The sequence below is a fragment of the Thunnus thynnus genome, chromosome 19 (genome assembly GCF_963924715.1).
Source record: "Thunnus thynnus chromosome 19, fThuThy2.1, whole genome shotgun sequence".
NCBI classification, from domain to species: Eukaryota; Metazoa; Chordata; class Actinopteri; order Scombriformes; family Scombridae; genus Thunnus; species Thunnus thynnus.
The window spans coordinates 1154454-1166282 of NC_089535.1; the positions used below are offsets into that span (position 1 = coordinate 1154454).

Genomic DNA, 11829 nt, shown 5'->3' on the forward strand with positions numbered 1-11829 from the left:
TTCCTCTGTCAGCTTATGAGTCCTTATAATCACAGATTCAACCAAAAACCTTTAAAATTATTTCTCAATTTATTTGTACATCTATAGATCTTTATTTATGTTATAATGTCTCGTTATAACATTTATTATCGGCCATTTGCAGCAGCGTTCTTGTCAAAGGGAAACTGATGCGGCAGCTTAAAATCACAGCCGGTCTGGTCTTAGTCGCACTCTCAGGCTTCGTCTAGCTTGGCTGGCCACTGGAAAATGAGTGTCCTGTCTCGTAATCCTGATCGCCTGCTCCTCATTCTCATTGTGTGCTTTTCCTTTAATTTCTCCTTTCTCTGCCACAAAGCCTGCGGCATTACCTTCGAGGAAGAGGGGATCTAAAGTATTTGATTCCAATTCCAGGCAAACCCTGAGGGGGACTTCATCAGCACGGCAGCCTCTCGTGTTTCACACGGAGACAGACGGAGAGGGAAGAGAAAAGCTATTAAAGTTGTATCTTAAAAGGTCAATAACATTCGCTGTAATGACTCTGACTGTTTAATCCAAATATATGGGTGTGTGGCTGAGCCCTGCTGCTGACATTGATAGACTTGAGTGGCAAGTGAAGGATCCCTCCCTGTCAAAACATCCCACACTGAGAGGTAATGAGAAACGCCACTTGAGTGTAAACTCTCTTACAAACAGCCGGATTTCTTCTTCTAATCAGCAGGATTGTCTGGCTGTGAAGAAGTGTGTGTGTGTGTGTGTGTGCGTGTGTGTGTGGTGTGTGTGTGTGCGTGTGTGTGTGTGTGTGCAACCCTAGAGTCAGACAAGAACATCAATATTTGACAATCCTACCCAGAAATACATCCAATGCCAACATTTAACAAGTCGAGGTCAAAACCTCGTATACGGCCGGACCACGTATGAAACACTCGAGGGCTTTTAATTTGAAATGACGGATACAGGAAGTGGCAACATTAGTCACTCAGTCACAGACTTTGTCGTTTACAGGAGTGACCCTGCTGTTACTGCACAAGATATTAAATTATGTCAACAAAATAATAACATGCAAATGAGATAATGACATACGCGAACAAGATTAATTTGTGCAAACAAGATATTAATGTGTGCAAAATAGATCCATATCTTGCAAGAACAAGATCATTTGTGTGAACAAAATATTAAAATGTGCAAACAAGACAGTAACTTGTGTTAACAATATACTAACGTGTGCAAATAAGATATTAACGTGCGCAAACCAGATATTTACGTGCGCAAACCAGATATTAACGTGTGCAAAATAGATCCATATCTTGCAAGAACAAGATCATTTGTTTGATCAACATGCTAACGTGTGCGAACAAGATTCATATCTTGTGTGAACAAGATACTGATTTGTGCGATAAAGTCATAAAGATGATAATAATTTATGTGAACAAGAAAATAATTTGTGTAAGAAGATATTAACTTTAGTGCACAAGATAATAACTTATGTTCAGAGATATGGATCTTGTTTGTGTGAACAAGATATCAACATGTGGTTATTGCAGGTATCGTCTGTCTTATGTAACTAAAACTTTAATGGTTTAGTTTAGGGGAAGGTCGTACTTATGGTTAATAAAAATGTGAACATTAATTGCAGGTGTGTGACCTCTGACCTCCTGAATGAAAGTCAGACACACTTACAGAAACAACTCACTCCTTCCTGCGTCGACACCGTGAGCCGCAGCAACGTTCAGCACGTCAGGAGCTGCAGAATAATCCGACGTGGACATGAGTGCGAGTGATCCAGGAGTGATGTATGTGTGTGTGTGTGTGTGTGTGTGTGTGTGTGTGTGTCGAGGTGGATGAGGTTGTGTTTGAGAGATGGGATGATATGTGCTTGTGTTTGTCCAGAGCTGAGACACAGTCTGATATCATCTCTCCAGCTCCCGGGCAGCTAATGTGATATTTGCTGTCGCCCTGGCCCCCAAATCCGGTGTCAAGCGACAGATCTCATCTGCAATGTAAGACAATTTCCGCATATCTGAAAAGACAGTTTCTCCAGTCAATAGACTATAAATTGCACTTGGAAAATGGTATCATCTTAACTAAAGGTTATTCACTTTCCTCCCGGGGTCCAGAGGGTAACCCCTCCTTTTTTAATAATTTGTATGTTTAGTTGTTTGGTCAATCTACCTTGCTCTTGTAATGTCTCATCGGAGAGCCCATCAATCAGATCCAGCCTGGCAGAAACCTCCCGCCACAATATTACAGGTTATTAAAAGGATGATCGGAAGGCAGCTGGGCGTGTGTGTTGGCTGAGGCCTCTCTTCTCATTTTCCAAGTGCACGGCCCCCGCCGCATAATCTAGTGATTCACCCCCCCGTCCCTCGCCCCCTCCTACCCTCCCTCCACCCCCCCGTCAACAAGTGCTGCCGCCTTCATCTGATGAAACGCTGTTTACTGCAACCTCACAACACGGCGGCAGGAAGAGCTGGAAGAGACACCCGCACGTATATAAAGACTCTTTATTCAGCTTCATCCTGAGTGTCTGATGTTCACCTGCTGGACAGGTGAGCGTCACTGATACAAGGTTCAGGTTCAAGGCGTCAAAGTCACAACATGAAACACGATTTTCTGACAACCAGTCAGTGAAATCAGAAACTCACAAGACAATTATAACATCAAGAAATGATAAAAAAGACCAACAACATACAGAACGTCAACATCCAGAGATTACACATAGAAAAATGAGAAGATTTTATTTTAAACAGATGATGAATTCCAACAACAGGGTTCATATAGGAGAGATAAATATATATAGATATATATATATACATATATGAAATAAACAGATAATAACAGCCTCATATCTTCCTGAACTTAAAACAATTCATACCAAAAAAAAATCAATAAAACAAAACAACAATATCAAGCTAATATGTTATTTTGCATCATCCAGTGATGGATCTTATACAAACATGATGATAATAATTAATGTGAACTAGATAATAAGTTGTGTGAGTTATTATAGTTTAAATAAAGATTTGTACAAACAAGATAAAAATATCATCGTTCTGTACTTTGAGGTCTTTTTATAATAGTTTTTTAATGTGTTTGTATGTTTTCATATATAGTTTCTCTCGTTGTAAGAATGTTTTTTATGTTCAGTTATTGATGTTTTTGGTTTCAGGTGATTTGACTCTGATGATGAAACGTCGTCTCTCTAATAAACTTTAAACTCTTCATTCAGCTGGAATGTTTTTCTAGTAATCACAGTTTTTAAATCATATAAGAAACTTTTATATGATTGTTACTATCAGCTCTGTATCTGCTGCACAAAGTAAGAAAAAAAATGCTTCTAAAATAGTGGAGAATCTTTTTTACTTCATTCAGAGACAGACAGACGTTTTCTCATGTAAGTAAATAAAATGTAATAAATGTAACTTCATGCAACATGTTTTAAAGACATTAAAGGAAATCTGAGCATCAGCTCTTTATTCACTGAGCTGCAGATAATCTGACTGTAATCAAAGATGATCCATAACCACTAATTCCTAAAAAAAAAAGATTTATGGTCAATTTAACAAGATTTTCAGTTAAACTGCAAAATATTGCTTTGATTACTCAGCATTAAAGAAATTAATGTCTTTATTTAAATTAAAATAAAACCTTATCACTGCTGTATTTAAATAAGACAAACGATGACAGGACTTAAATAATGACTCTGTCTTTATGTTGGCCTTACATTAATATTACTTTTTATCTCCATCTAGGATATTAATAATGGAATACTGTGGGAATTAATACTTTTGATCATTAAGAGTTCAGAGCTGTATGAGTGGAAGAAGTAAGCGCTTAGGTCGTCATTAATAACCATCATAAAACATAGAACTAGTGGCTCTTTGGTGCCTCGTTGCTGATGATTGATCATGAATATTAATAACACCAAATGGCAAATAAATGGCACCATTTAAATCCTCATGGCCTCCTCCATATACGTCTTGTCAGGGAGGTGCTGCGCCAAAAGAGGCGACATATTTCATCCACCGAAGCTGTCAAACGAGCAGCGACGTCATCTACAGCGCCGAAAACTCACCGTCTGAAATCCAGTTTAAAGCCTCAAATATAAACTGAACATTAAACCTTTAACCAATCACACACAAGACTCTACTGTTGAAGCAAATCATCTCATATTACTCACAGTATCAAGCTAATATCTGTTATTTTGCAAAGTCCCTGAAATCCTAAACAGTCATATATTTGTTATCTTGTGTGAACAACAAGATGATAATAATTTCTATAAACAAGATAACCATCAATAATAATATCAGACGACAAAGATTTCAGCAAATATTCACATTTGAGAAGCAGGAAACAGTGAATTTCCTGATAAACAATGAATCCATCATCAATAGAGTTGATGATTAATTTTCTGTAGATCAACAAATCGATGAATGAACTAATCACTTCAGCTCTTCTTCATTAACTGATGTTTTGTCCACTAGGAACAAACACAACTCTGACATCATCATCATCTTTAAGTTGATATGTTGAAGCTTGTTTCCACATCCAGCAGTTACGGAGCAACATTATCATTCATGTGGAGTCGTGTTTCTGTCCAATATTCACTCTATTTTAGCTGTTTTTACTCTCTACCAACTCCTGAGGGAAATATCTGGCTCTTTAGCTGCTGAACAGCCCCAACAAGAGGAACCCTAAAGCTGCGAGAACCTTGTTTTACTCGTTTTATCTTAATTACCAGAACAGAAGGAAACGGCAGGTGTTTGCTAAGGAAAACAGTTTGAGACCAGATTGGGTCACCGGCTAGTCGACAGCTAACTGTGTCTAGTGGTGTTCTTTCTCTGGAAACAGCTGCCTGCTGCGACCTGAAACGACGCCGCGAGAGACGCTGAGAGTGAAGCAGAACAGTAAAAGTTGCAGCCAGACAGATAAACAATGAGCTGAAACTCAACTATAAAGCTGCAGAGTCTCTGTAGGTTCATCACTACGAGCCAAACACATCACACACTGTCAGTAGGGTTGTGAAAAATATCGATTATGACCTCTGATTTCATTGTGTCCCTTCACTTCTGGAACACGGCTGCACATGAGGCCTCTAAATGATAAAAGACGTAAAACCATAAAGTCCTCTGAGACGTCAACTATCTAATCGAGCACATTTGTGCTCTAACGTACTGTAGTAAACCTCCGCAGCAGAGCTCTGCAGCCTCTGATAGATTTATTTCAGACCAGCAGCCCGGGGCGGTGCCACCGGTGTTACCATGACCCCATACATCACACCTCGTGTGAGCACATATTAAGTGCTTTTCTCATCACCCCCCCGCCCATTAAAAGTAAATAATCCTCTGAGAATGAGGCATTTGTTAAGGAGCGATGCTATTCCTCATACGTGACAGGTATCTGTTTGTACAAAGCCGGGAAGGTGTGCGAGGAGAACGAGGAGGCGGCGGAGTGGAATGATGATGTGATGGGACGCTTACAGCCGCTCTGCTGCTGCTGCTGCTGCTGCCAGGTGGTCGCGTTGAACCCGCGTCTTTAAATAAAGCTTAAAGGAGAAATAAAACGGGCGTTAAATGCACCACGCTCCTTCAACCTATTTGTAAGCGCTCTGAATTAAAAAACAGAATAAAAAGGTAGACGCTCAGTTCATTAACACAAATTTCTTAATGAGCGGAGAGCTGAGAAACCAATTAGTAATTAAATCCCAGCATCACATGAGGATAAATTAAAATTATGCGGCGGAGATGCTTTCATGTTTTTTTTGCATATTTATGATGCTAAACTCGTTCCATCCATACCCTCCATATAAATCATGCAAATTTATGAAGTGAAGGTTTTGTTTTATTACAGCGTATTATGTCATGTTCAATGTCTGAGGTGTTGCAGGAAAGAGGTGGAGGCCGTGCTGATGGCGGTTAGCGGGGATTATTTATGGCCACTTCCTGTCAGCCTACACACACAGCTCTGTGTGTGTGTGTGTGTGTGTGTGTGTGTGTGTGTGTGTGATCGGGATATTGATGATACAATCTCTTTAAAATGTCGACTTCTCACTGTGAGGTCTGCATCAATTTCACTCGTAATACGTCTTTATAATCCAAACTAGTGACCTTTTTATTACAGGATAGTTGACAGTGAGAAGATGTTTTTCTGTTTTTGCTTCATTTTGCAGTAAAAAAGTGACACAAACACATCATGAAACATGTTGAATGCAATAGAAACACACAAATAAACAATGGGAAGTTATTTTTATGCATTTCTTCTTCTTTTTTTCTTCTTACAGCAGCTTTTTACTTAATCACGAGTCTCTACAATTTCAATGTCAGTTTACAGTAAAAGTGCAACATTTTGTTTTTAATGAAGCGGCTCATCTGTGTTTTGGTCAGCAGTGGAAGGAAAAATATGTCCTGCATTTATATTTATATTTATATTTATATTTATACTTAAGTAAAAGTTCAGAAGAATTAGCAGCAAAATCTTCTTAAAGGTATCTACAGTAAAAGTACTGATGATGCAAAATGGCTCAATTTATCATATAAACTGTTTATTATAGGAATGTTAATTCATATTGATTCATGTAAGCAGCATTTTAACGTTGCTAAGCTCATTGTTGGTAGTTTCATATATACTGATGCTTGTTTAATAAACTGATTTTTACAAATAAATGTAGATGTGAGAATTAGCTTCTAACTCAACACGTCCTCATAGAATAACGACTGATAGTTACGTTTACGCCATCTAGTGGTCGTATTAACGCTGCCGGCTTTCATCACTGTTAAACAATAATGATGTTTTCTGACGTGTCGACGCTGCGGTTCAGGTCTGGTTTAGGTTGAAATGATCCGTTGAAACACAACGTTCGTCGTTATGGCAACAGTAAACATCCCGATGTTACGGTTTTTAAAAAAAAGTCCCGACATGGAAACATGACGCTCGCGGTTGGAAACAGGAAGCGTACGCTGGTCGTCCACCCAACGCCTCCTCATAACAAAAATCATCTTATCAAATCACCTCATACTGACGCCATCTTTAATCTAATTATTACGACCACTAGGTGGCGTAAACGTAACTAACGGTCGTTTCCGCCGGCTGAATTTTAGACCCATACCGTTGTTTTTCTTGTGAGGATGGAGCGGATAAATGTAGCAGAGCAGGAAGTACAATATTTCACTTCCTGTTCACTTCAATGTGAACACAACCTTGATCAAAAATGTCTAAAAAATATCATACAGAAATATCATAATTTCAACAAATGTTAAATGAAATAACATTAAATGTAAAATACTGACAGTTTATAACCGGAAAATGTGGTGAAAAAAATTGTATCAAATCACTTTTAATGGACATTTCAAGTGATTCTAAAGCCGTCAGACTGTTTTTACATGTGTGTTTATATTCTGTTCAGTTTTGAAATTGAACTACATCAATAAATATAATTATCATTGAAACATCCTCCATAAACTAAATAAACAACATGAACTGGTTCTGAGTATCGTCATGTTTGCTGAGGATCAGATCAGTCAGGTTGAGTTAAATACAACTGATTAAAGCTGCAATAAAGATCATTCATCTTTATTTTCTTGATTAATAATTTTGTCTGTGAAATGTCGTCATCACCGTGTCATCTTTAAACGTCTTGTTTTGTCCGACCAACAGTCCAAAACCTCCAATTATTCAGTTTACAGTGACGTAAAATAGAGAAAAAGCAGCAAATCCTCACATTTAGGAGGCTGGTATCAATGTATGTTTGGTATTTTTGCTTGAAAAACGACAAAACGGTCGCAGATGACTTTTCTGTCGATCGACTAATCGATTAATAGACTAATCTGCAACTCATCCTCCAACAAGATATCTCAGCTCAGACGGCTGCAGGTTTCCTCTGATTCTTTCAATCACAGAGATGATTCAGGTATAAATAATGGATGTGGACGCGTCGCTCCTCTGCGGCGTTAAATGATCTGAGCCGCGATGAAAAAGACACACAATGAGCGAGGAAGAGGAGGAGGAAGAGGAGGAGGAGGAGGAGGGTTAAATGCTCAGCAAATGAAAACCTCTGAGGGTTCATGTCTTCTCCGTCGGTGTCAGGAACTTTTAAGCGCCAAAATGGGTTCTTCAAAAAAAAACTCACCTTAAACAACTGGCCTGTTGAGCGCCGGGGGCCCCTGACCCCCCCCCGACCCGGCTCCACGCTCAGAACATGATTGCTTTTGTTCTGTGGAGAATATTTAAATGGGTCTTTATAAAAGCCAGGAGTTGTGTGGGTCATAACAGCGGTACAGATGCTGCTGCTGCGTGTCTGCAGGGTTAACAAAGCTCCCCGCTGCATGCTTAGAATGATCCAGACTGCACATTCACTGCAATTTAGCTTGAGTAATAGATGGGGGTCACGCTAGGTCACTTTCAATTTCCACTTCCAGCGGAGAAAAATGAAAACAACTCATTTGCACAAATCTGAATAATTCAGTCAGTCAAAAACGAGAGAAATGAAAATATGGGCATGAAGAGAGGATAAAGGAAGAGGAGGGAGACACTGTTGCACCTCGTGCGGTAATGACGGCCGGCCTCTTAGTCGTCTTGTATAAAGGCTAATGATGAATCTGACAGAGGATATGAATCCAGATGTAAGAATAAAGCATCTCCCCTTTTTCTCTCTCAGCAGCCTCACACACGGGAGGCTCCGCTGCCTCCAGCGAGCTTTTAAACTTATCATAAATGTATTAAGATTGCAGCGGGCCATGAAACAGCTGTAGACAATTAATCTTCTGCAAATCTTATCCGAGGAATTGGTTTCTGCAAAGTAACATCTGCTGCGAGAGGCGATTATTCATGGGCAGCGCGCAGCCGCCGCCGCCGCGCTTTTATGCATAGGGCGCAATCATTGCCAATGAAGTAAAAATTTATAGTTTTCCCTGTTCAGTAAAAATAACATTCAGCAGCATTAAAACATCATCCATCAACATTGTCCGGGGGCCCGGGGCCATCCCAGGCAGAGAAATTAAAAAGTATTCATTTTGCAGAGAAGTTGCAGAGCGCGTGCTGCTCCGCTGAACTGAGCTTTTTATTTATTTTATTATTTTATTTTTTTTACTACAGAGCTGCTGAGAATGAAAATTGGAGACGCTGCTCTGGTTGGTGGATAGAGGAGAGATGAAGCTCGTCCCGGCGGAGGCGATGATCAGAAAGTGCACGCGGTGATGGATGACATTCAACATGGACTCGCCAAAATATGAACTTGGAATAAAATCAAAAGCGATGTAATTTTCTTTTGAAAGTTGTTGTGATGTCAGACAGGTTAGTGCAGAGGAAACACTGACGACAACACACTGACTGCATCACATGACACACTACATATAGATTCATATAGATTCATATATTCATGATTAATAAAGCAGCTGTAAGAGGTTCAAAAAGCTTTTCTCATTAGTTTGACTGAATGTCCATAAAATTATCAAAAGACAAATGTTGTTGTGTGAATATCAGCAGATAAACAGTCGCAGAAGAAGAAGAAACAACCAGATGACGTCATTAAAACAGTCGAAGCTCAATCGATGGAAAACATGATGGAAATATGACGTTTGATGTGTTGATGTGAGGAAGGTTACAGCCTCCTCCTCCTCATCATCATCATCGCTCCACACAGATCTGATGTCTTCAGCTCCTCAGTGTCACATGATTCATGACGTCATCGTTTATTCACTCAGTCTGTTTACATTTGATTTTTATCAACAACTTTAACAACGTTTTTTTTTTTTTTTCTTTTTTGCGATATTTTGAGATTTTTTTCCTAATTTTCAGATTTTCCACTCAGGATTTATATGCACAGATTGAAAATGTGAATAATCATTATTATAAAAGAGGAAAAACAAATATTAGTGAATAAAGGTGAAGCTCGTAGCTCTTCAGTTATATTCACTGTATGTCTTCACCAAAAGTCTATTAAACAATATTTATAATAACAAAACATCTGCTTTCTTTTTTCTGCCGAGATAAAAGGTGTTCACAGCTTTAAAAAACACATTCAGTAACTTCCATCTACAGCTGGATACAAAATACTGAACATCATTATTATTATTATTATTATTATCAGTCAGTCTAGTTTTTATTATTTTCTTTACACAGTTCCTAGAAACATGTATTATTTGGCCTCTATGTAATTAACTCATAAGTCTACAGGTGATAATAGTAGTGTAATAGTAAGTCATTTGTAAATGTAAATGTTCTCAGTATAAACAGGCAGCAGCAGGTGCGTTCAGACATTGAACTGGATGATATTTGTCTCCTGTCACATAAATATGTTCGGACTGCGTTTATTTGATACGTTGCAGTTTGCATTAAATCATATTAGCAGGGTCAGTGACAGTGGTTGGATGTGATACTGATACCGACCCACATAGAAACACTTAATAATGATTATAACACAGATGTAACTCCATGAAATATGAGATATTTATTTATTTATTTGTTTGTTTGTAAAGCAGTTGCTTCATGGTTTAGTTTCCCATAAAGCATAAACTAATTCTTCATCTGGGTTTCAGTTGTAAACAAATACATTAATAAACATTTAAAAGTGCTCTTATTACTGATTACAACCACATTATTATATATATATATACATTTATATATATGAACCTTTTATTAAGTGTTTAAATATTTAAATGTTAAATTGGCATCAAAGCACAGAGCAGATAAATCAATCTAATGGTAAATCTGACTTAATGCAGCGTTATAATGATAGAAACTTTGCAGAAAATGTCAATATTCAAAATTACACTGCGTGACATAAGTAGTGTTGTAATATTAATGGCCGGAGTGCAGATTGATAGAGATCCTCTTCTTCATTCCCCAACTGTTGTAATCTCACAGATATCATTTACAATAGAGGCTGTCAGCTGGAGCGCCGCCAGACGCTTCCTTAATACCAGTTTGATCATCTGTAACTTTGGCTGCCTGGTTGTTTTTTACCCAACAAAAAGTTTAAAAAAAAAAAAAAAATTCTGGCAATCAATCCTCAGAGCTGCTTCCGGTTAGTTATTTAGAAAAGTAATTAAAGTCATTGATCGCTGCGGGATAAAACAGAGACAATCCACAAAGAAGAATCTACAAAGAAGAATCTACAGAGGACAAAAGAATCAGGAAATACTAAAATATATGAGAGGACACACACACACACACACACACACACACACACACACTCACACACACACACACATTCACACACACACACACATTCACACACACACACACACACACACACACACACACATACACACACACACACACACACACACACATTCACACACACACACATACACACACACACACACACACATTCACACACACACACACATACACACACACACACACACACATTCACACACACACACACACACACACACACACACACACACACACACACACACACACACATACACACACACACACACACACATTCACACACACACAGTGATCTGAATGAAACTTTGCAGGTAAAACTTTAAAAACGTCACTGAACATAATCAACGTTTTTGCAAAATGGTCCAATATTGATGTTCTTGTCTTCTGATAGTGATTATTATTATTATTGATTATTTCATAACTATTAAACCAGTTATGAACTATTCCTTTAACGTTGTTAACATGTTGTTCTGTCAGTCGATCCACTGAAATCTCAGCTGACGTGAAACGTTCATGTTCCTCAGAGGACGAATCCTTCTGACTTTCCCTCTAATGTCCACATTAAAGTCATGTGACTCAGCTGTTAGCCGCTGCTGTTAGCTGCCGCTGTTAGCCGCCGCTGTTAGCCGCTGCTGTTAGCTGCCGCTGTTATTCGCTGCTGTTAGCCGCAGCTGTTAGCCG

At 38.7% G+C, this 11829-nt stretch overlaps 1 long non-coding RNA gene across 1 annotated transcript; it reads left to right on the plus strand.

Moving 5' to 3' along the window:
- The first annotated feature begins 770 nt into the window (after window positions 1-770).
- LOC137170699 (uncharacterized) lies at window positions 771-9811 on the plus strand. Its single transcript, XR_010924660.1, has 3 exons — window positions 771-1976; window positions 9067-9264; window positions 9454-9811. It is a non-coding gene; the product is annotated as an uncharacterized lncRNA (long non-coding RNA).
- The last annotated feature ends 2018 nt before the right edge of the window (window positions 9812-11829 follow it).